The sequence below is a fragment of the Drosophila kikkawai genome, chromosome 3L (assembly GCF_030179895.1).
Source record: "Drosophila kikkawai strain 14028-0561.14 chromosome 3L, DkikHiC1v2, whole genome shotgun sequence".
In the NCBI taxonomy this organism is placed as follows: domain Eukaryota; kingdom Metazoa; phylum Arthropoda; class Insecta; order Diptera; family Drosophilidae; genus Drosophila; species Drosophila kikkawai.
The window spans coordinates 14216198-14240430 of record NC_091730.1 but is presented as its reverse complement, the minus strand read 5'-3'; the positions used below and the strand labels follow the sequence as shown (position 1 = coordinate 14240430).

The following is a 24233-nucleotide window of genomic DNA, read 5'->3' as shown; positions in this document are numbered from 1 at the left end:
CTTCTATATGCTCTCACTGCTATATATGTCGGAACGGGCCGGATCGGACGACTATATCATATAGCTGCCATACAAATGTTTGATAAATTTTTAGAAAAAAAAGTATAACTTGGCTGTTTTTCAATATTTTTGCATCATTTTTGAGATATAGCCATTTTATATTATTCCAGAATTTTGGTAAAAATTTTATGAAAATCGGACGACTATATGATATAGCTGCCATAGGAACGATCGAGAAATTAATAGAAATAAAATTATAGCTTCGTTGTTTTTCAACGCATTTTTATTTACTCTGAGATATACGTTTTTTTTATTATTCTAGAATTTTGGTATAAATTTCATAAAAATCGGACAACTATATCTTATAGCTGCCATAGAAGCGATCGGTAAATGTATAAAATATATAAAGCTGAGAATGTAAAACTGTAACTGTCAAACTGTAAACATAATAAGTATAGGTAAAATGTAATGAAACTCTGTTTTGTGAGTGTTTTCAGCATTTAAATCTATAAAATAAACATCAAAACCAATCTGCAAGGGTATACAAACTTCGGCGTGCCGAAGTTAGCTTCCTTTCTTGTTAAACTTACTAATTTCCCAAACTAGAAATAATTTAAAATAATAAATATTATTTAATGGTAAGTACTTATTGCTTTATAAATATATTTATTAAAAAAAAGAAACTATTCTCCCCACTAGATTTTTGTACATTTAACGATCATTTAAAAAGAGTATTCAAATCTCCCTCATAAAAATTGTTTTATTTTGTTAATTTTTTCGTGTACCACCTGCAGTTACCTCTAATTTTTTTCTACCTTCCACCCTTTTTTTTTCCTGGCGTAAATAATTCGTTGGCGTTACAAATCCATTTTAAATGCGCCTCTTGTTGCCGTCGTTGTAGGAAAATTGATTTTGTCTCGTTGACCGTGTTTTTTTTTTGTTGCTGCTAAGTCGCTTGACATATGAACTTCCATTGACGGCCACCACAGTACAGTGCCGGCCATAACCGACATGACCAGCGGCAGCAAAAACAGACGACCGCAAGCCTTTTGTTCCGCTTCCATCGTTCGCTCCGGACATCGTCACACGTGTCCGGACTCTGGGCTCATCCAGAGACAGCACAGGGTCAAAACACCTGCCTCAACCACCTCAATGCAAAGGTGATGGATCGGAAGGGATAGCAGGAGGAGAGGCAATAGGGACAGGAGGGTGTCCCTTTTGCATTTCAGGGTATTTAGCGGTTTTCACTGCATCATTAATTTTGATGCGCTGATGTTGCAGGAGTTGTTTGCTGTTGTTGCTGATGATGTCAGTGATGGGAAAAGCTTAAAGCTAAAATATATTTGTATCTAAAATAGTTTTAGAAATATTTAAGATGTGTTTTAAAAATTATATTTCAGCTTGTCTTTAATTCAAAGTAAAAATGCATTCTTTTTTTTTTTCTTTAAATTACCAAGAAGCTCTAAATTTTTAGCTTCCACTTTTGTTTACTTAATATCTACTTAACCTTAATTAATTTAGCTTTATATCTTCCCATCACTATGTAATGCTGATTTTGTTGCTTGGACTAAAACTCCACTCAACTGAATTGTAGCTGCTGCGGTTTGGGTTGTTGAACTTCTGGCAAGGTTACCAGAGGGAAGTGTGATGCTGGCAGTTGGCAAGGGTCACGTCAAGCTTTGAGGTTTATAAGGGATTTTGCAGCAATGAGAGAGGATTAAGAGTTAAGAAAGTAGAATACGTAATTGGAAGAAGATCCTTCTAAATAAACATTACTTCAGATATATAATTATCTATAAAATGCTTACATAATATTCAAAAAGCTTCACAAATCATCTATGATATTTATACATATACCTACAGGTAATATAGTAACCAATTAAAAATCCTAAAATAATTTTCCCTAATATTCCAATATCTATTTCCTATTTTTAGACCCAATTAAAGTCAACCCCTGAGGTATTTCCCAACCTAATCCCTGAGGATGAGCTGTCCTACCCATCCCACTGACCACCAAATCGCTGACAATTCCATCAATTTGCCAGACACGACTCAGCCATACCATTCATCCATTGGAATGAATCAAAGCCATCCTGCAATCTCGCCTTCGATTCCAATTTTTGCCTTATCACCCGGCACAAAAGGCGGTTCTCTAATTAGCTGCTGACTGGATGGCTCCCAGACGTCCCCCGATTGGTCATTCCCGGCACCCCGAAATTCCCGCCTGGCTTTTCCGAGGAGGCGGCAATGGGAAAGGCATGCAATTGGCATGACATTGCCGTGTTGAAGCCGGGACAAAGCCCCTAAAACCGAACTGAAAGCCAAGGAGCAGTGCAGCGGCAGGAGGGAGAGACTGGAGACTATGTGGAATAGTTCACCCGGGAAATAAAGGATAGAGGAGAGTGGAGACTGAGCCAGCGGTGGTGAGGCATGTGGATGCGATGTTGATGCCGGCACGTAATGAGCGCATTACGCACCTTGGACGAGGGACGCGACAGGAACTGGATGATAACAAGGCTGCCCCTACCACTTCACCTGGCGACGTGCTCAACTCGTATTTTTCACACGTGGAAAAAAAATACACATGTATAACTAAAAGCTTAAAGGCCAGCTGAGTCACGTCTCAGAACGATTTGATTTAAATATAAATAATATAAAAAACAATGATATTCTAGTACAGATGTGATTACAAAGTCTAGTCTCTAGTTAAGTTTTATTTGTTATAAATAATATCTATTCCACGGTGCAGGACTCTGCTGTCCGACTGGCTCGTTATCCTTGTCACATTATCGCCTTAGCCGAATACCTGGCGCATCTTGAGTGTGTGCCACATTGTTGCAATCAAGTCCAAGTCCCTGTCTATTACCATCTCTTTTTCGTCCAATTGCAGTGTCTGTGTCTGCCCGGCTGCTTGTTGTTGTGCACGCTCCGCTTTTCCTCTTTTTTTCCAGCTTCTCCGCCTGCGGTGAGGCTAAGGACAATGATCCTGGCGGAGGCCAGGAGGGGAAACTGCACCGGCCGCCCTCGTTCCACTTACGCGTGTGTGTGCTCAAGTAGCGAAAGGCCTGCGGCAAGAAAATCAAGCGGTGCCACCACATTTGTTGTTCACATTTCTGTGGCAGTATCCTTGGATTATATTTTCTATGATTATATTAAAATAAAATTGTAGTATATACTTTAATTATTTATAATATTTAAAGTAGTGCAAATTACTTTCTATATTTTATTTAAGAGCCCGAAAGGGTATCCCAAGACCTATCTGCATTTGATTTCTGGCTTCTTTGGGATCCCCAGAGGATAGTCAAGAAACCTTTACTACTTGTCTGCTAGTTTGGCGCTATGCCAGCCTCCCAAGGAAGGGGTATTATTTTTATAAGCATTTTTTTTTCTCCTAGAATCGAAGGAGGAGGCCAATGGCGTTGCACCAGTTTTAAGGCCACGACAACGCACAGCTGAGCTGCATTTTGCAACATGTTTCGGTGCGCCGAATGCAATGCCATGCCCCAAGCCGCAGCTCCCGCGGTCCCCGCTGCATTCGCCTCCGCAGAGTCCTGCCCCCTCTTGCAGCTTGCATTCCCCGCCCCTGGGCGATCTGGTTTCGGTTTGCGGTCTCTCGAAATCTCGAAATCCGTCGCTCGGCGCTTGACTCTTGCAGGTGTGCTTCACACGACTTGTCAGTGTCAGCGTGAATTTTTTCGCATGCACCGCGCTCTATTTCTTTCAGTTTTTTTTTCTTCGTGGCTTAGACAAAGAGTAGCTAACCATTTTTTTCTCTGTTTCTGTTTCTGTGTTTGTGGCCATATTTTTGGGTTAAATATTGAAAGAGCTGCGAGGAATTTGCGTGGCCCAGATGGAAGGCAACTGGGAGATTGCAATGCATGGAGGATTACAGAAGCTAACTTGGCGGAGGAAAAGTGGATTAAAGTTATGAGAAAATAAGCTTATCTGTTAGGTAATATAGTAGGTAAGATACAGGAATATTTGACAAGTTTAAAATAATCAATAAAAATACTTAAACACAGACTTTCCTTTGTTCTCCTATAATGTAGCACCTGTTCTTAGGCTAGTGCCAAGTGCTTTTCTGTAGTGCCTCGACCTCTCAGTCCCTCTCCCGTCAAAGGTCGGCGACCCTTCCTTGTCGAAACAAGTGTCGCTGCACATGGGATCGCCTCATTTGGCCCTTCCCTGCCTCAGCTCGATCTGCATGTGGCTGCAAAGTCAGTCGACCAATTAACTAAACTCCGCCTAATTAAAGAGTTAATCGAGCTTGAAACTGCAGCCGAGAGAGCGCTGCACTCGGCAAATTGCAGCCAGGCAGCTGCCTTAATTAGCTGGACTCTCACAGTCAAAAGGCGAAAGTTCCTGGCTCATAAATTTATGTAATTTGACGAAAAAACAAAAACAAAACACAATGCGAAATTTCTAATGTGAGATAAAAATCACAAAATCAAAGGCAAGAGGAGGCCGGAGTCTATTAATTTGAAATGGCCCGAGATAAATTACTAAATGACTGTCGCTTACGTGTGATCCATCCATCAATGCCATCATTAAGGCAGAGCATTTGACAGGATGGGGAGACGGAGTCGAAGTCTGAGTCTATTGCTCTGCCTATATCTCTTTTTTTTCCGAAAGGGAACTGCAAAGTTCCCAATCTCAAACTTGGCCCCCGAACAACAACTCACTTCTGGTTTGGTTTAGAAGACCGAAGACTGGAGACCGGAGACCCCACAGTCTGTCTTTTAAGCAACCGGTCTGTCGGCGTCTCTCTCTTGGAATTGGCGGCGACGTCTTCGTCTATGTCATTGGAACCTAGGTACCTTGTGTGTTTCCCTGGGTCTGGACCTCTTGGGGTTCTGTTTTTGCTTTGGGATTGATACCCTAGCAGAAAGGCTTTAGGAAGCTTAAAGGGTTCTGCCTTAAAAGGAATTAAGAGCAATAGGAATTAATATAAATGCTTATTTAGAATTATGTTATGTAAAGGTATTTAAAAAAAGTTCAAATAGAGCCTAATATTTGCTTAATTATTAGAAGAATGTTGTAATCTTGATTGCCTTTCTTAAGTATATAATGGGTCGACCCTGTCCTTTTATCTGAAAGTCACCTAGGGTGCCTGTCAATAGGCTTCCCTCACAAAGGCAAACCGCGGGAACTCAGGCGTGTCCAGGTATTTGTTGTTGATTATGTTGATAAGTGGCCGCCACATATTTTCCAACTGCACTTGTAATAATTTGTTTGCCATTCCGCCGCTCTGCCTCGGTGTAATCAATGCCGCTGTAAATCCCGGGGGACAGACACGAGAAGTGCCATTCCTCTGGACGAAAAATGTGCCTCTGTGGGAGCTGCTTTTTTTTTTTTTGCCTCCCTTCCGTCACCCGACTTCCTGGAATCGTCCCTCTACTTCTGGCGTGCGGGTTTATCTTTTTGATTTCATTTCTTTACTTTTGGTATTTTAATGAGTTTCGGTATAAAAATATATATAAAAAAAGCCCAGGCAAAAGGTCTGCTCACATCAAAAGTTTATGAAACGGTTGCTATTAGCAGCATTCCCATCCGAGCTTTGATGTGAGTTGAGCCGGGCTGAACGCACGTGTGCCCCGAGATTTCCAATATCCGTCGATATTCCTTGCTCTTGATTTTGGCCAAAGACAATGGCCAAATATGCAGATATGTTAATGAAGCATGGCCTCAAGGAAACTATGCAGTATGTTTAGGTAATATACAAGGCCCAAGAGCAGTTGACTGAGACGAAAATTAAATTATGGGGAAAAGTGAGAGCTAGTTGTGCAAAATTCCAATAAAAGGAGCATTCTTTAAAGTTATCTGGAAGAGGTTTTTAAAAATAGAAAGGTTATTCAGTGCCTAGAAAATATTTATTCTCATGTGAATAGAACCAAACATTACTCAACTTCTTATCAAATATTTATGTTCTTTTAGTGGTTTATGGGATATTTTATGGGATAATCAAACAAGGTAAGATTTTATTTCTAATTATTATTTCTTAATAACTTCCAAGCCCAAATTATTTAGAAAATTACAAGATCATACTCAAGTTAGTTACCTATAACCAAAATATCTGCCATGTCTCCTCAAAGCCTTTCCATTTTCTGTCAGTTGAAATTCCTTTGAGGCCATGTTGCCGCTTTAAAGGCAACTTTGAAATTTGCAATTTCCATTGAACCGCATTAAAAATTCGCCATACCATCGAGAGACTGACCCACCCAGAAAAGTGGAATGAATCCCGCACTGCAATCCAACTTTCGCCGGGCCTAGATTCGAGCGACATTCAACATTCAACTGGGAACATTCACCCAGGGAAAGGGCGGCTTTGATTGCAATTATTTTTGTGCGCTCCCCGGCTCTTTCACTTTCCAAAGACAAAGAGCCGAAAAAAGCATTAAAAAGAAAAAAGAACTTGGCATAATTTAGTCGCTTTGCCATTTAAATGGAGCACAAGTGTAACTAATCTCCCGGCGACATCCACTCGGTCTCTTTTTTTTTTTTTGGTGCCTTTCACAAACAAAAACCGAAAAAGCTAAAAGAAACCTGAATGGAGTACGTGGCCAAAATGACTCCAGTCAGCTGAGGTTTTTTGCCTCCTTTTCTAGGTTAGCCACATGGACGGACGGCTGGCTGTGGCGAGGGATAAGGATGGAGGCCAAGAGTGGGCCGGTGTGGGCAGGTGGGCAGGTGGGAAAGGCACCTGCGGCCAACAACCAGGCCAACAGAAATATGCCAAAAGCGTTGACATTTCGTGCGGTTCCATTGCAATTAGAAGCTGTTAGAGCAAACCCAGTGAACTTCGATCCGAGATGAAACTGAGACTGCACTGGGGGAAAAGTATTATAAAGTTGTATAAAGTGAGACGTTTTTTATAAAAAATGTATAAATAAATTTCATTATACGAAATCTTAGAAAATTCTTAGGAAACCCAAGCTTGCTATAATTACTTCAGCTTGTTTGCACAATCTTCTTTTTTTTACCCAGCATAAACTAACAGAGGCTGATCTCTTTTTTCCTTTGGTGTTAGCCCAGTTTCTTTAAATTGATTTGCCATGTAGGTGGGCAAATAAAAGCTGGGCAAAATTGAATTAAATATTAGTTCAGCCACAGACCAAAGGCCGACCGTTCACACACATGGAAGCTGCTGCTGCTGCTGCTGGCTAACATTTAAATTTCTTATAAACAAATCTTTTCCATTATCTGGCCAGTTTCAGAGGAGGGGCACGTGCGGCAAACACGTGCCTCCTCTGGGTCAGCGGAGGTCGAAATCGGGCCATCCATAAAGGCTTCGCTGGCTTTTAAAGAGGCCAAGCTCGCCAGGGAGTGCATATCAAACTATTAAAAACTTTGACCCAAATAGAATAAAAACAGAAAATGTACTTAGAGCAGTAAAGTTGAAAAAGTAAAAGATGCCGAAGACTTGTATACTCTTTGAGTAAAGTTCCTTGGCTAAAAAAGATATTCTTTGCTTTAAAATTTAGCTTAAATATATAATTTAAAATCCATAGCATTTCCCATATATAATTTTAATATTTAATTAAAACAAAAACTGACTGTGAAGGGCTTTCCCAGGCAAACTCTGCAAGTCAAGAGAGATTTTAGCTGGGCTGAGAATTCCAGCGGAGGGCCACTCACCTCGGTTCAACTCTGATGGCTTCCCCAATCTGTTAACAGCTTCCACGACGCAGTAACTCTGGCTCTTCCCTGCCAAAGTTGAGCGGAAAAAGTTATGATTTAGAAATTAAAGTTTGCATAGTAGAGCATGCATATATATTTTTTTATTTTTAGTAGTTTCACATGGGAAACTTTCCACCTTGTTCGAGGAAAGACCAAAGCTGCCTGCCGTAAAAAAAAAGAAGCTGGCTAATGACAAAAGTATAAAGATTGTCGGGTTGTTCTGGCTAATCCATATGGAACGCATGAAAGTTGAGTACAAGTTGCAAATCGGCAACTTTTTTGAAGAGCAGGTGGCACTGTCTGCTGTCCTTATTCCATTGAAACAATGTCTGGCCAAAATTTAAGTACTTTATTTTAAGCTGAAGTCTAAACTTATTTGTAACTTTAATTTTCAATAAATCATAGGCCCATAAACGGTGTCTAAATTTAAATTAATATTTAGTTCTTCTATTAAGCAGTCCCAAAATATTTACTTTGTTTTTTTTATGCTATTTCCCTTTCCGCAAATACAAAATCCCATCAAATTGCCAGTTTTGGTCAAGCCCCCAAAATAATGGCAACGAAAGCCACTTGACATTAAAACAATTGTGAATGCATTTGGACTCCATTTCAATGCCAAAATTAATATGGTTCCATAAACTACATGAATGGGGCGGACTGTGCACTATATTTCCGCTTGCACACAATTTTACACTGCAAAAAATTATAATATAGTCTTTGGATTATATAATTCTATTTTAAATTCCTATCTTTTAAATCAGAAATAAGTTTTATTTTGAAATAAAGTGCAGAGAGCCAAATAGATATATAATTTCCCGGAGATTTTATTAATTTTATATATAAATTTCATAACCCTAAACTCTTAACGCTTTCCCTCAGTGCTGGTCGAGAAGGAGGGAGCAGGATCCATCCGGCAACCACAGGAGAATATTCCCCAGGTGAAAGTATGTGAAAGCATGCCATAAATCGTTCGCCTTGTTGTGGGGGAGGTAGTGTGTGTGTGTGGTGTGTGTGTTGGGGGATGGTGTAATAGTATGTGAGGGGCGGGGGCGGGAGTGAGATAGTGTTACGGCGGGGCGTGGCGGCACTCGTTCTGGCTACAGGCGATTAGAATTGATGTGGGTTACTAAGCAAACATGAAAGGCTATTACGTTAAGCGTTGCGTTACGTTGTGCTATGTGGTGTTACGTTAAAAAAGAAATAGCTTTCCTCGCAAAAATAACCCCTAGCCTCACCGAAGATAGTATCACTTCACTTTAGCACCTTCGTCAGGGCCTAATTAAATATTTTGTCAAGTGGCAGTTTTTGGACAGGAGTTAAGCTCAGTTTCAAATCTGGCTGAGAATGGACCATTGATTGATCACTAAGGTCTCTGCTAAGGTCGACTTTTATATGTTAAAAATCTTAAAAATGGTTGCATATCGGAATTATCTTTGAGATTCATTACTTTTCCTTTCATTGATATACTTTTCTTAAGAAATTTGGTATCTTTTTACATCGCAACTCTTTGCCAAAATATCTCAATAACTCAAACCATATTTCGCTGATATATGCACTTATAATCCCACAGCCAAAAAATCCCTTTACCCGGCTTTTACCACAATAAAAAAAAAAATAAATTAATTACACATTATTAATTTGCCAGCTTTGGGACGTTGTGCGATGAACACGAAGGATATGAAAAATGATTTGTTTCCTCCAGTTTCCCGGCAAAGTGGTTCAGATATTATTTAAATGAATTGTTTTTAGCCACGAACAACAACAAACAACAGAAAAACACTTTTTGTGCGTGCAAACCAAACCAAACAAAAAAAAAAAAAACAAATATTTCTGCGTGGGCGCACAATATTCCGATGGGTTACAGCATCAGAGATTCGGTGGCAACTCCTCTTTTTTCTGATCTGACCGGAGGCCTATCTCGATTATTGTTTAATACGCTGTCATTAATCAATTTGTTTGCCATTGTTTGGGGCAGTTGGAGAGCGAGCTTGTGTGTCTTTTTGCCGCTGTTGTTGCCTGGCCAAATTAATTATGGCCCCAAACTCGGCTCTGGGCTGATAAGCAGCAGCAGCAGCAACAACAGCGGGAATGAATGGAAACCAGTGCAGAATAGTGACAAATTTTTTTGGTCAGCATAATAAATGACTTTGTTTTTGCGGCCTGTCCATTGAAAATAATTGATTATGCCATACACAAAACTAGGTGAAAGAGGTGAGAGATGAGGGGTACAATGTGGATCCTTTTGCAAAACTGAGCTTTACACTTCAAGGTCACTGTTTTTATATTCAATTTAGGGGTAATTTGAAAGAGCTTTTCCAATTCATATTGCACAGCAAAGGACATTCATTTATGTAAAAAAAGGTAGTGAAACACAGCAGGCTAACAGCAGAGACTAGAGTGACAGGGGACACAGAGAAATAATATAAATAATTAACTGAAATAAAGATAAAGTCAAATTAAAGGTTTAAGAATAAAATAGACTCTTAGTAAAAGGATGCAGAGTCTCAGGAAGAGGCTCAGGAACATATAAAAAACAAATTAAAGTAAAGAATTAAAATGAAATATTATAAAAAAGAACAACAAGCTAAATCCAAATTAAAATTCATTAAACAAGATAATTAAACCAAGAACAAAATTAAACTAATACTACTTTATATTAACGAAAAAAGCATATTATTAGAAATCCAAAATAAAAGGTTGCCAAACAAAAATGCACACAAAATTAGACAAGAAAATTATGAAAAAATATTAATAATAAACAAAAATAAAAGACGTTCGTCCTGTTCCGCAGTTGGGAGGCGAATGAAATTTTGCTACTTTGATACACTTACATTAAAAATAAAACTTTACAATTAAGTTAAGGACAACCTGATCGGCTGGCAAGGCTATTTTATATACTATATATACCAGGGATTTTTCAAATAAATTCAAGTTTATGGTAATGCTTACGTGGCTGTTACACCACACCCTTGGCTTCAATAATTGAAATAACTTTGAGCAAAACAAATAAAATTATAAGTACTGTGCATTATTGAAGGTCCTAGAAAACAATGCCGAAAACTGCAATATCCAATCATTCTGCCAAAAAAAATTATATATATATTTTATTCATCACTCATAACGTACACACTTCTCCGGTTCAAAGAGCGAGCTCTGCATATTTGAAATGCAAATATTTACATCAATTAAAGCGATTTATTTGCGCAATGAATGGACGACGAATGCGAACGGAACCTAACTCAATTAAATGCGCTCGCAACGAAGTGCATCAATTACCCGGAGAGTCCTTGAAAGCCGGCTCTGTGTTCTGTTTCTTTTAACGGTATTTGCCCGGTATTTGCTCGTTTGATTTCACTTACCTCAAATGCACTTGATAAATGCAAATGCTCAGTGGAAGTGGAAGTATCCAACGGATACAAGCACAAGTGTGCTCAGGCTGGCCAAGATTTCTTTTTGGCCATTTACAAATTGCTCAATGTCTGTGGCTGTAATAAATTATTTATGTTATTGCGGCGATGTCAATAAAGACATAAGTGCGCACAATCAAAAGCGAGACCCCAAGCGGATTGACACCCCGGAGAGGGATCGAATTGCTCGACGGATCGAGAAATTACTATATATACGCTATAACGCCAGCTGCTGGAACAACAATAACAGCCGTAAAAGCGCAGCCCAACTGCAGGTCATAAAAAAATGGAAATAACAAAGCACACAAAAGGCCGAAAAAAAAAAAAGAAATCCCATTTGACACCGAAATCAAATTAACATACAAAACTTACATTCCGCATTACAACGAAGCTTTTTGTAACCCAGCACAGAAAACCGCACAGAAATTGAGTTGGAGCCGGGTTAAAAAAAAATCCAAAAATCTCAGCTGGACGTCCGAGACCTGTCATATAACACTTGTTCGCCTCACTTGTTTTGGGCATTTTCTTGCCTGCCCAGCAAACACACACAAATTGCTTGTTTTTCCAAGCTTTTCATTTTATTTTTAGGTTTTATTTATTTCTTACAAATTATTGAAGCTTGTCGGTTGTGGCATTGGAGCCTGATGGTGCATTCCTACAGGTGGTGGACTTACCTGATATTTATTACATGGTTTTTGATAGAAGGATTTAATTAAAAATATATAAAGGTAATACAGAATTTTTATTACAAATTACAATTTCTCTGAAAATATTGGCTAGCTTCTTTGATAAAAATTTCATCCCCCCATCAAACACATGACATTTGAAAGTCAACATAATGACAGCATATTAAAACCCCTTTAAGGACCTTCTCCAGTGCCACTCAAACTGTAATTAAAGCCAACGCTGTGCATGGACTCCTTTTCCTTGTAGCCCAACAATGGAAGTTTAATTCCGGGGCCCAGGGCATACGAGGCACAATCATATTCTTTTTTGTGCCCGAACATGGATAATAAATATGTCGCAGACACTTGAGGCAGGCAGGCAGGCAGCCTCTCGCATTTGGGCCACTGCACACACAGGCTCAAAGTAGAAACCACCCCGTGCAACCACTACCCTTGCATCGATGCAGGTCCTTGAAACGCGTACGAGGCCCTGCACTCTCAATTATGTCTTAATTCGTATCTAATGGATATTTTCTGTGTGAATTTTCATGATTAATCGCCGCCCGAGGGTGCGAAAGGGACAGCGGTCACACTGAAATAAAATGTATAACCTTTTAGGGCATTAGATGGGACTAGAGTTAAACTGTACATCTTAAAATTATGTTTGTCTGAATTGTGAAATGGAAAAAGTTGATTTAATATAAACTTAATTTTCAAATTATCAAAATTTGAAATAAAAAACACATCATGAAAAAAAATTCTAGGTAAACTTTATAGCAGATTATTAGCTCATTATTTCAACTGAAACTCTCCAAGGACGCAAAGCCAGTTCTACTTTAATTTTAAATTTCAGTGCAATTTCTGTGAGTGTATCCCAGGGGGTGGTTTCAAAGACTGCAGTTGTTCACACATGTTCGCAAAAAGAGTGCAAAACCTGGGGAAGCATTACAGAGGTGGTAATGGGGTTCGCACAATGGGTAAAACTCCACTACCCCAACAGCTGCCCCCGCCCTCGTGCTGGCTTTCCCCTTCGATTTTCCTTTTTTTTTTGAAAATTTGCAAAGACGGCGGGGGAAATTTGCAATTGTTCGGGTGTGGCAGCGGCATTAACGGCATATGCAGGTTATATTTCTCTGTGTGCGTAGTCGACGACTATGGCGACGTGTTGCAACTTCCGGTGACGTCGCAAAAAGCGATTACGCGGCATTTGTGGCAGCAGCAAACCGGCGACGGTTTTTGCAAACATTTCCAAGAATGCAACCGCATTGGGAATCCGCTCTTTACCCCCCAACCCACCCCAGTCTTTTTTTTGGTTTGTAAACAAAAAGCATCTGAAATGCAATTCTTCCCAGCTGCACTAGCGCCATCTAGCCACGTTTAGGCGAACTAGTTGAGCAGGAGAGAGAGAGAGAGAGAGCGGAAAAGGAAAACTCTCCCGAGCGGAGAGAGTGTGGAAAACTATCTATATATCATTAATTGTTATCTCAGAGAGTAGCGGAGAGAGATAGAGAGCCACCTTACGGGTTTTCCTCTCTGTTTATCTTTGACTGGTGCATTGCATTTGTTATTGTTTTTATTGTTGTTGTTGTAGCTGCATTGACCGCTCCCAAAAAATCAAATCAGATTTACATGTCGGTTCTTTTCTATTTATTTACCTCTGCTCGAGCCTCGAATCTGATAAGAGTTGTGGAGCAATGAACCTCTTGGAGCTGCGGAAAGCGGTTCTAATTGGGCTCGAGCCAAGGCTAATTAGTCGTGGGCGGCGGAAGTGCTCTTGGAGATTAATGGATTTTGGAGACCTTTTTTAGAATCTTTTTTATTGGTAGTACTAAATTTGTAAATGTAAAAAATTTAGAATCCATATAAAAGTTATAGATTTGGAAAGAAATTGAAATTAGTTAGGTATGTACAAATATTCCTTTATTTATATTTATATTTAATAATTATGCATTTGATTTTCCTTAGTCGCAGTCCTTAATTTCCTTTAAACTCCTCAGGTTCACCCACTTATAATTCTCAATTAGATTCTTTAGATTCACCCACCTATAATTCCCGATTAGCACACCTGTGAGCAGCTTCACACACACGAATTGTCAAATGACTTTGGCCCACAAAAAAATATTAAAAACAAAAAAAAAGAGGAGAATGAAAAGCATTCAAGACCCACGGGCCTCATTTGCACGCATTAGCCAAGTTCCAAACCGGCTTATCTGACTCAATGAGAATCCAATTTGAATCTCACTCGCTGAGCAGCGTTTTGCCGGCTGCCAGATAAATACCACCTACTCTCTCTCTCTCTCTCCGGCAACCATATGATTTTTGCACACAAGCCGAAGTCTGCCGACGTGCTTCGTTTGTATTTCTGGTTTCGGGTTGTTCGGGTTTTTAGCGAGAGAGTAAAAACGTTTCCGTTCGCTCTCTTTGAGCACTGATACTGGGCCAGAGAGGCTGGCAAACCTCCCTCTGGCGTACGGTGCGGCTGAGAAATGAGTAACCGAATCAGTTATTCGAATTTTTCCAAGCGAGCGTACACGCGGCGGATGATTGTTGCGGAGCGACAGAACCAACTCACACACACCTCCAGCGGAACGCCACGGCAAGAAGAAAACTCCAAAGCTGGGAAAACTTCCGAAATCAGTTCGAAAACGTGAAGGAGTATGGACATGTTCTAGAGCGGCGGACCGTTAGACCGTTATTCAGCAGATTCGCGCGTGCAAATTCCCTCCTTCGGGTTCTCCTCCTCCTCCTCCCTCCGCGGTTCGTCTAGCGTGTGCGGGGAACTTGTTTTGGGGGCGGGGCGCGCGGGTCAATCGCGGGCCGTCAATCGTCAATCGGCGTACGTGTGTGTGCAGAATTAATGAATATACTCGCGCCGCTTCATCAATGAAAAGAAACTATTCGCCGCCAAAGTAGTAGTTCCGAAGATAGCCTAGCCCGTGCTTTCCGAGTCCACAAATTGTGTGTTTTTAACTCAACATTTTTGTTTGACAACAAACAGTGCGTGCTTTTAGTTCCCAAAGTTGGCGATTCAGTCAGGGTAAGTCATTCCATTTAGTGCCTAATATACGAGTGTTAATTGGTTAATTAAGCTAATAACGCTACAAATTAATTCAGATACATGTATCGCTACAATGTGCTTCTATTCTGGTGATTAACTACTGAATATTGATTACATTCCCTTGAGATCTTAATTGGTTATAGCAATTTTTAGAATAATATGAAGCAATTGGTACGGAAATGTATTGTGTGAAAAGCGGTTTTACTAAAGAAAGAATAAGTGCAAGGTAATTAACCAATTAATTAATCAATTAAGTTAGAAGTTGTAAAAAAGCAATTTTATTTTAAAATGTGTAAGGAAAATCTATTGAGTTGTAGACTTTTTCTGCTAGTATAACTTAAAAAAGTTACCTTAATAAATTCATTAACGTAGGAAAATGAGTTACAATTCCCAAACTTCCTTAGCTTAGACCTATTTTTTAAGAAACCTTGCGTAATTGTATCCAAAATATCCCAACTTATGATTAAATTTTGCCTTATTAAAGTGGGAATTACGTTTAAAGCCCTGAAATTTGCCTTGACAGCAGCATGACATTCTTTTTTTTTCACTCCTCTGTTGTTTCAAGTTCGATCGATAAGTTTTATGAGTTTTCGTTGTGAAATTTTGAAATCATTAATTATGTCTCGGGCCGCAGTCTCGTCCCGAGTTTCCGTCACAGTCCCAGTGCCCAGTGCCCAGAGCCCCGTCTCTTTTGGGGGCCTCCGTCTGGGGAACAGGTTTCGTTAGAGCGAAAAACTTAAAGAACTTTTGAGGTTTTGTGCAATTCCGAGAACTTGTTAGGTGCTGCCTGGACTCGTGTTAGCTTGCCCCTGCTTATGGAGATGTGAATCTTTATGAATGAACGAGGTGGGGCTCGGCTCCGTTCGAATGTCTCGGGCTTGTAGGCCTTCCTTGTTGACACTTTTGGGGAATGTTCCAAGTGGGAATGGGTTAGACGTGAGCTGGCATAAAGTCTAAGATGCTGGGATGCACCCTAGTTCGAGGAATTTGAAAGGGGAATAGGTACATTAGCTAGTTCAGGGAGGGTTTCCATTGAAGAATATATTGTAGAGGGAGATTTAAGCGAACAAATGTGGACCATTCTAGCTTATATTTTAACTAACTTGCATACATATTACATTAACAACTGTTTAATAGATCCAAAGCTGTTTACATTCAGTTGTAGTGAGTGGCGTTAGCTTCTTTAACTAGATATTCACCGCATTAAATCATGGCAGTAGCTTTATTCTAGAGTCACGTTCTTTGATTAGAAATAAAAATATAAAAATAAAATGTTTAAAATATCACCAAATATTTTAAAATTAACGAAATCAAAAGCTAGCTTCTAGGAAAATAGTTAGAAATCTCAGAAAATAATGCTTATCTTTTACCAATCTAATCCGAGAGCGACCTTCATTATCTCTTCTGGGAAGCACCTCAAAGCGAAATCTTAAAGCAAACCACGCTCATTGCCACAGCTAACGCTTAAAGCTCCCGGCTGCTGGCGTCTTATCAGTGCTCCCCCCGAAAATCATGCCAACGGAAATGCCAAGGTCGAAACCGGGGAGCTTCCAACCTGCATTAGCCAAAACAGACAAGAGAGATGAGTGGGAGCTGGCGGAGGAGGGGGCTCTAACTGGGTCTGAAACAGAAAACTTTTTAATTACCAACAGGAAAAAACATTTAAGATAACAGGCAGGTGAGCTGGTCGCCGTCTCTCTTTACATAAATTGAAAATATAGCAACTTTTAGGCCCGAGACTTTATCTGCTGCGGATGTGTCTGCGGAGCAGAGGCGCTCGGACACAAAACCTTTTCTTCTCTCTCGCTGCACACTGCTCCGAAGGTATTTATGACTTTGGTAAATAAAAAAAGAGGCGAGCTGAAAGAAAGAAGTGCGGCAGCTTTTAGCCATCTCGCAGCTTCGAATTTTATGGCTTAAATATTTTTTAGCCATTAGATAAACAAACAAGGGAGGTAGGTGGGCGAGTGCCACAGGGGAGAAAGAAACGAAAATATCTTTCAAGTACAATGTTAGGTAAATATAAACACAACTTTACGTCTTCGGCTCCCACTCTGCTTTTTACAACCGTCTTCTCCTCCTCCTCCGGCTGCCACCACTGATGCTGCACTTCGGCGCTACTTTTTTGTTGTTGTTCTCCTTTTATTTTTTTTAGCTACTTAAAGCTTTTAGAGCAGCAGCAAAATGTAATATAAATTACATTAGCTAAGTGCCAGGCGGCAATTAAAAACAAAAAATACCCAAGAACTTTTCTCCTCTGTCGCTGTTGTTGTTGTTGATAATGTTGTTAATGATGTTGCGGTAGCATCTTCGGCTTCCCCATGCCCCATGCCCACTCCCATTCCCATCGTCAGTAGCATCGTCATCAGTAGCATCATCATTAGGAGCATCATTGCCGCCATTAGCAGCATCATTAGAACGTCAACTTAATCAAGGTTAAAAAGCATGTGGCGTGCCTGCCTCAAAAATCGGGCAAACTCGCGAGATGCGGGCCCACTCACCGCGCTTTATAAATTTATATAGACCTATTGCCGATTCCGATTCGTTTGATGCTGTAATTATTGACGCCGCGATGATGTCTTCCTCCGATAAAAGTAAACAAAAACATTTGGCGATGGCCCGCAATTTGGTAAGAATTTCCCGTTTAATGCGATTAGGCCAAGTTGTGCAAGGATTGCGCAAATTATGTTGGCTAATGTTGGGCAAGATTTCCTAGGGTTATGTTCAATGGTGTAATGCCAGCGGTGAGCAATAATGGGAGGCTGGAAAAAACTAATTGAACTGTGAAAAATTATGGAGAGAAATATGGATCAGCGATGAATGAAGAATAATAATTAATGAGGATTTTACAAGATACTGAAACAGATCTTATGAAAGCTAGAAATATTTTATTTAACTTTAAAAATATAACTGTGACCTTAACAAACAGTAGAACCCATACCTTTGACATTTGTGTAACCCCTATTTGCTTTTGCAAAATGTTAATCCCACCACCATCGCAATCATTTTATCGGGCAACCCCATCATCTTTTGCAAGCAGCATTCTGCTGCCTTGACATTTATTATACCAAACGAATACTTGAAACTCTAATAACCCCAGAGGAAAAATCACCCCAAATTGCACGTCCGAAAAAAAAAACTTCCCCGCAATGACCACCATTAGGCTTGGAATCAAAACATTTTTACAACGTCAATTATGTTGTTTAGGTTTTATTTGTTGTTGTTTTTTTTAAGAGCGATCTAAGCCAAAGTCAAAGTAATTTCTATTTTAATAACCAGACCCCGTCGGGGCCGAGGCAAGTCCATTAAATATAAATATCTCTACATTTTGCAATTAATTCCACGACAAACTGCAAATGAACCGAATCGAACTGCGAGAGAACCTGCCCCATTATATGGGCATTATCTGCCTGCCCATAACTATCGGCTCAATCATAAATTTAATTAGCATAATTTACTCAGCTGGGAACGGATGTTCTTTTTCGATTTCGTAGTTTTACAATTTCGCTCACGTAGCGGCAATTAAAAATGGGGCTGGCAGCCCTTGGGAGCCATATGCCCCGGGTATATTAACCCAGTCCCCCGAAATCGGTTCAAGATCAGTTATTACGGGAAATGCAAGGAGAAAGGTGCGAGGAAAAGCTGGCAACAGCTGGTTGAACGTGCCATTGACACCTTTTGATGAGGGAGAAGAGAAAGGTATTTAAAGAGCTCTTTAAAATGTTCTTAATAATAAAATGAAATTAATTTTATTCGGATTCTTTTGCTATCATTTTTATTTATTCATTACCAAGACAGATTCAATGTTTATGCTTTATTTATAATCGTAAATACCCTCTCATTTTTGACCCATTTCCAAAATGTTCTCTAAGCTCTTATGTTGATATTTGCCCGAGCCCCGGTTGATGAACCATAAAAACAAAATTCCATTTTCATTTTCCATTTCCCGTGTCCCAGTAACACTCCATGCGTCATTTGGCAAATGAGTTGAGTCGCTCTATGCCTGGGCCCTTATCTTGTGTTTACCTTTGGGCGATAAGGCGCCAACGCCACAGAGTCGATAAGATAAAGGCACTTGGGGGACTCTGGATCTATGCCTCGATAGGGTGTGACTTGGCTTCGATTTCTGATTTTCCGATTCCCCCCACAAAAGTAATTCGCTGCACTGGAGCTGGAGCTGGGAGTTGTTGTGCAAGCTGCTGCCTGCCATGGAAATTGGTAGTTGTCAGCCGGGGGGAGCTGCGGGGGCGACGTGGAACTAATGGACTGTTTACTTATTTATGGGCCCTGTGAATGTTGGTCAATATTTGTGGTTTCCCCGGGTGCCAGCGGAACAAAGGCAACTCAGTAAAAGGAGCAACAAGAAAAAGACACCATAGCTGACTTACTTACTCACTGTTCTTGCCAAGAGTAGGGGGACATAATGTGGAAATAATTTATAGATAGGATAAGCTGCATGAAGAAAGAATTCAAAAACTGATTGACAGTTCCTCAGGAGAAGTGAGTGCCATAAAGGTGATGATTCAAATAGATAATAGATATTATTTTGAAAATTCAAGGAAAAACAAATTTTAAGTGAAATGATTCATTACTCAAGTTTTAGTCCCCCCAAATTAGCTCCCAAAACTGATTAATGAACTCATATTGCTTAAGATAATCGTTCAGCTGATTTCGCATTAACTAAACTCTCATGTTTTCGTATTTTTTCATGGCCAGACTTCCCAAGTTCCCCACTGGAACATCTGTGCCTACTGTCAAAATGTAAACAATTCAGAAATGTATATATATTTTAGCTCGGAACAGTAAAAATCCATTAATATAATGTGAAACCATTTAATAGCTCAAATGAAAAGAAAAAAACTAACATAGCATGACGACAAACAGAACATGATCCATAAAATCGAGATCGGGCAACGGACAGAGGCAGGCAATTTACGACAAATATGCAAAAATTTAAAGTTTGAAGAAACAGACACGACGAATAGAGATAGATGGATGGATATATGATGTTGTGGCCGCAAATATATATAGTATAGTATAGTTGACGCCCACAAAAAGTCTGGGCATAAACCAGAGCAAACGTCGAGGCTGTTGTGTGCTGGGAAATAAATATGAAAATGGGCTGACAACAACAAATTTATATATATTTACATTTATTTTGTGTGGTGGCTCTTTTAAATTTATGGGTTTATTGATACTCGGGGCCAGAGGAGGGGCTCCGAAAAATTTGCTTTATCAGCGTGTCAAGCGAGGAGGGCGAGCAAGAAAAGCCCCAACCGCAATCTGTAAAAACGTTCTCAACAAAATGATTTAGCTTTCTATCTGTACCTCTGTCTGTCCGGACTCTCATTCTCCACCCCAATCTCTCTCAGTGTTTTGAACAATTCTGCCTAGTCGAGCAAAAATATGTCAAAACAAATTGTCTAAGATGGGGCATCGAACAGGCAGGGAGAAATATGTATGTATGCATCGGTATATGCGATAATGAAAACGCTTCTTTTTTATTTCAATTTTCTTTGCTGTGTGTGGAATTAAAGGCAAATAAATTGAGGAAAATTCATAATTCGTGTATATTTATTTGCTTACTAATTGGTCTTCTCAGTGGCCAGTTTGTTCGCTTTAAAATGAAATTCGTGTGTCATTTTGCAAATAAATTCCCAGTTCGACACGCCCAACAGCATTTAGTTCATCGAACTCTGGCCTGAATTCTCGGAAAAGCACCTTCACCTGGCCAAAAACACTTGTGCGTAATCCTCCAGTTCGCACCATTTAGTGGCCATTTGATTTTGCATATCAATTAACGAGAGCTAGCTGCCTCGGGGGCAGCAGTATTTTCGGTCTGTTCGGCTAATCAGAGTTGATGGCGATACGACGATTAATTAAAGTCTCAAGTCTCTGAATGGCTCGTTTAGGGTTTCGACCTTGCTGAAGCCTAGACAAAAAGATCATTAGTTAGAGCATCAAATAAAACTGTTTGATTACCCATAATTATGGCTTACCGAAAAGGCCAAGAGGGGGGCAGGGGGGTAGGGGGGTAGGGGGGTAAACTTTTTGTCGCCCTCCGATTTGATGCCTTCATTAGGAGCCAGAACGAAGCAGACAACGTGGTGCTTATGTTGATGCCAGGCGGCGTGCCACACGGCGTATGCATAATCATATAATTAATTGCCATAAATGTTAATTGCGCATACGCCACGTTGTCAGAATTTATCCTTTTAATAAAAGGGGTTCCTACGCCTCCACCCCAGCCAGTGTCTGTGTCCTTTGTCCCGAAACTTTTGCCAGTTAATTAAGCAAATATTTTCTGGTTCTTTCCGTGTTTACCCAGTTAATTTCTGTTAAGTTTCGTTGACATGTTCCTTGTTTACTTATAAGCTAGTTTGGCTGCTACAAATTAACTCGCCTCCTGTTAAAGTTCCTGTGGTTAAAGTTGGCCCTAGAAAGTTCATCAACTTATTGGATTAGTCAGGTGTTTGGAGACGAATTAATGGGATTATTAATGAAGAACTAGAAAAGTTTGGGGCAAACTTTAGTAAACTTTTACACTCTAGGACTTTAATTATTATTTTATTCTATTAAAAAAGTCTTCCCAGTCAAGACATAACCAGCGATTAAAGCCTTAAATGTCTCTCATTTGAATTTCAAGCTCTTGAAATTACGTTTTCAACTTTGCACTTCCTCAATGAATCTGTGAATTTCATAATGCTATGAAAGTAATGCTCATACCAGGAAGCAATCTTTGAAAATAACCAGTACTTTAGTCCCATTTTCAGTCTTGTCTATGAGCTTCGACTTCGTTGTTGTTGGTTTAACCCAAATAATTTTCGAGTCAAGCAAACAGAAAATCAACAAACAAACAAACAAACAGGCAAACAAGCAAACCCAGGCCAAACAAACAAAATGTACAACAAATCAGCAAAAACTCGAATGTAAGTAAAATCAATAATAAGTTTCTTGTGCCAGAGAGGGGTGATGTGACGCCTCCATAGAGTAGATGTTACCCCTTTCTATGGCCATATTTATCTATCAATCGATAAGTTCGAAACCCTTTAAAGCGAGAGAGTGAAATTTTTCCAATGCGAACTAATCAAACTGTTTGCTTTTAATCAGGTTTCACAACATTTATCTAATGTGTGCTCATGTCGGGCTAATTAATGGGTTAAGGCGGTCGCCTCGCAGTTCATTTGAATATTTAACGACGACGGCGGCGTCCGTCTCCAAAGGGGCGTGGCCCCTCTGGGGGCGCCACCTGTCCAACAAAATTATTAATCAATTATGCAAAGTTCTCTGGGGTAAACTCCGCATTCAACGGAGCACATCAGCTGTTGAAATTTCTGAAATTCGTTGGACTCTCCTCACCTTGACGAAAGGCGGCTACAAAGTGAAGTCATTAGTTGGGGCCAAGATTCAGTTTTGAATGGCATTTGGCGAAAACAAGTTTCGCTCTTTGTGAGCAATCAGCACGTAAATGTGAAGCGTAACAAAACGCTTCAAAGGTAAATAAATAAATAACTATAAATTTGTGAGAAAAAATGGAAAAAAACGGAAAGTTGAATGCAAATGCGACTTTAACATTGTTTTTTTTTCGCTAGAAGGTTGTGAGAGAATCTGTATGATGTAATTTTTGGTGACTAACTAAAGTTAGAGTAATACTTGTTTCCACAACTTACGGGCTTGAGACATTGTTTCGTAAAAAAATAAGTTATAAAGAAAGGAAACTTTATGCTTATTTCCCCATGTGTACTTAGACCCTGCAATAAAGGCAATTAAAGCCAAAGCCAAAGGCGAGCTTAAAGTGTCTCCGAAGTCAAGCATAAATGTGCTAAGAGTAGGGAGTGTGGGCCCCAGAACAGGAACAGGGAATGTCTAGAACTTATGGGGAGTGAGAGACGCCCATGTACATATACTGCGCCATGTGAAATAAAATGCTAAAGTTATTCATTTTGCAAATAAGCAGAGTAAATATTTAATTAACAACTCTGCAGGCAAACAAAAGCCGGGGAGAGAGACACACACACACACACGGGAGGGTGATGTGTTGCGGGTCTAAGGTTTCCTCCTCCTCGTCGAGGGTAATATAATATTTATTTATATGCCGCACAGTCAAAGTCACCTACAGAACGCGACGAGACGACAGCGGCGATGACGACGCCCTAGAAATTGCCGCAAATTTTATGTTTCTGTCTCAGTTCCGCCGCTCTTCCTTCTCCCTCTATGTTACGTGTGAGTCAATGACATTTAAGGGGAAACAAAAAAAAAAAACAAAAAACTTCTGTCACTTCCTCATAGAGGCCATTGGGGTGAAGGTATGCGACATAAGCTTAATCTAGTAAAATTCGTTTGGGTTTGGTTTATATTTATGATAGTGTTTGTGTTTTAAAATGGCGTTATTATCATGTAAATTACTGAAAAACTTTATTAAGTTAAAGCCCTTCCTCTTGATTAACTTGTAAAATTATAATTACTATATTCTTATAGATGAAAATATGTCGAAATAATAATTTTAAATAGGTTTGTGAAGCATTTTCCATGCATGGAAATTGTAGAAAAAGTTGTGTGTTTGTTTTATATTATATTTTAAATTATTTTCCATTTCGATTCATTTAATTATATTTGCAAAATTGTTTAAAGAACACAATCCATTTACTCTCCTAACAAAGTTGTGCTGAAATGCTAAGTTTTATACTAGAAGCTCTCAAAGCCTTTGCTCTCAGGCCAACCGTAATTAAGCTGCATTTATTGTCCCCAAAATGTATGTTTGTTTCATTAAATATTTTGTGAGTTCATATCCACACACATTTCGCACACCTTTCGTGCCGTGCCGTGCCGTTTGTTGTGCCATAGTGGTGTGTGGGTATGCGTGTGGCATTATTAAACATTGTCTCGCTTCAAGTCTGATTTCATTTGGCGCGTCTAACTAACCAAAGGAGCCCAGACAGGGCCTAAATGGCTTACTCCCCCCGAAAACCTGAACTAATTAAATTACTGTAGTCTGTGCAGAAAAAGGTTTTTCTTGTCGCTTGGCCTTTAATTGCTTTTGCAATGAATCTTTAAAGCTGAACTCTGCTCTCTGAGAGAGAGGAAAATTAAGCAATTAATGGAAAATTTGTTTATGGTTCCGCCGGGGCAAGAATACGCTCACATGAGGTGGCAAGCCTGGCAGGAAAAAGAAACAGGAAAAGTGTTGGGCTTTCATCATTGTTTCAATGTTTTATGAGTGCTCGTAAAAGGACGGAAAATATTCTTCGTATTGCCTTTCTTTTTTGCCTTCCTTGGAGGATTGGGGCTAAGCTATTAAAATGTCATCATGGTGGAAAACCAAGCGAACTGTGAGCACGATAAGTCAGCGCACACGCAATTCTTGGCCCGATTTTATCGACTTGGGCAGAGAGAGAGAGCGATTCCTGGGCGTATTTATTATTTAAC

General features: G+C 39.8%; 1 protein-coding gene across 2 annotated transcripts in view; it reads left to right on the top strand.

Moving 5' to 3' along the window:
- Window positions 1–14256: 14256 nt before the first annotated feature.
- LOC108075197 (leucine-rich repeat neuronal protein 2) overlaps window positions 14257–24233 on the top strand; it is a 51860-nt gene continuing 41883 nt past the window's right edge. For both annotated transcript variants that reach the window (XM_070285088.1, XM_017167533.2), the window contains exon 1: window positions 14257–14786. The gene's annotated coding sequence lies outside the window, so the exon portion shown is untranslated. The remainder of the gene's footprint in view (window positions 14787–24233) is intronic.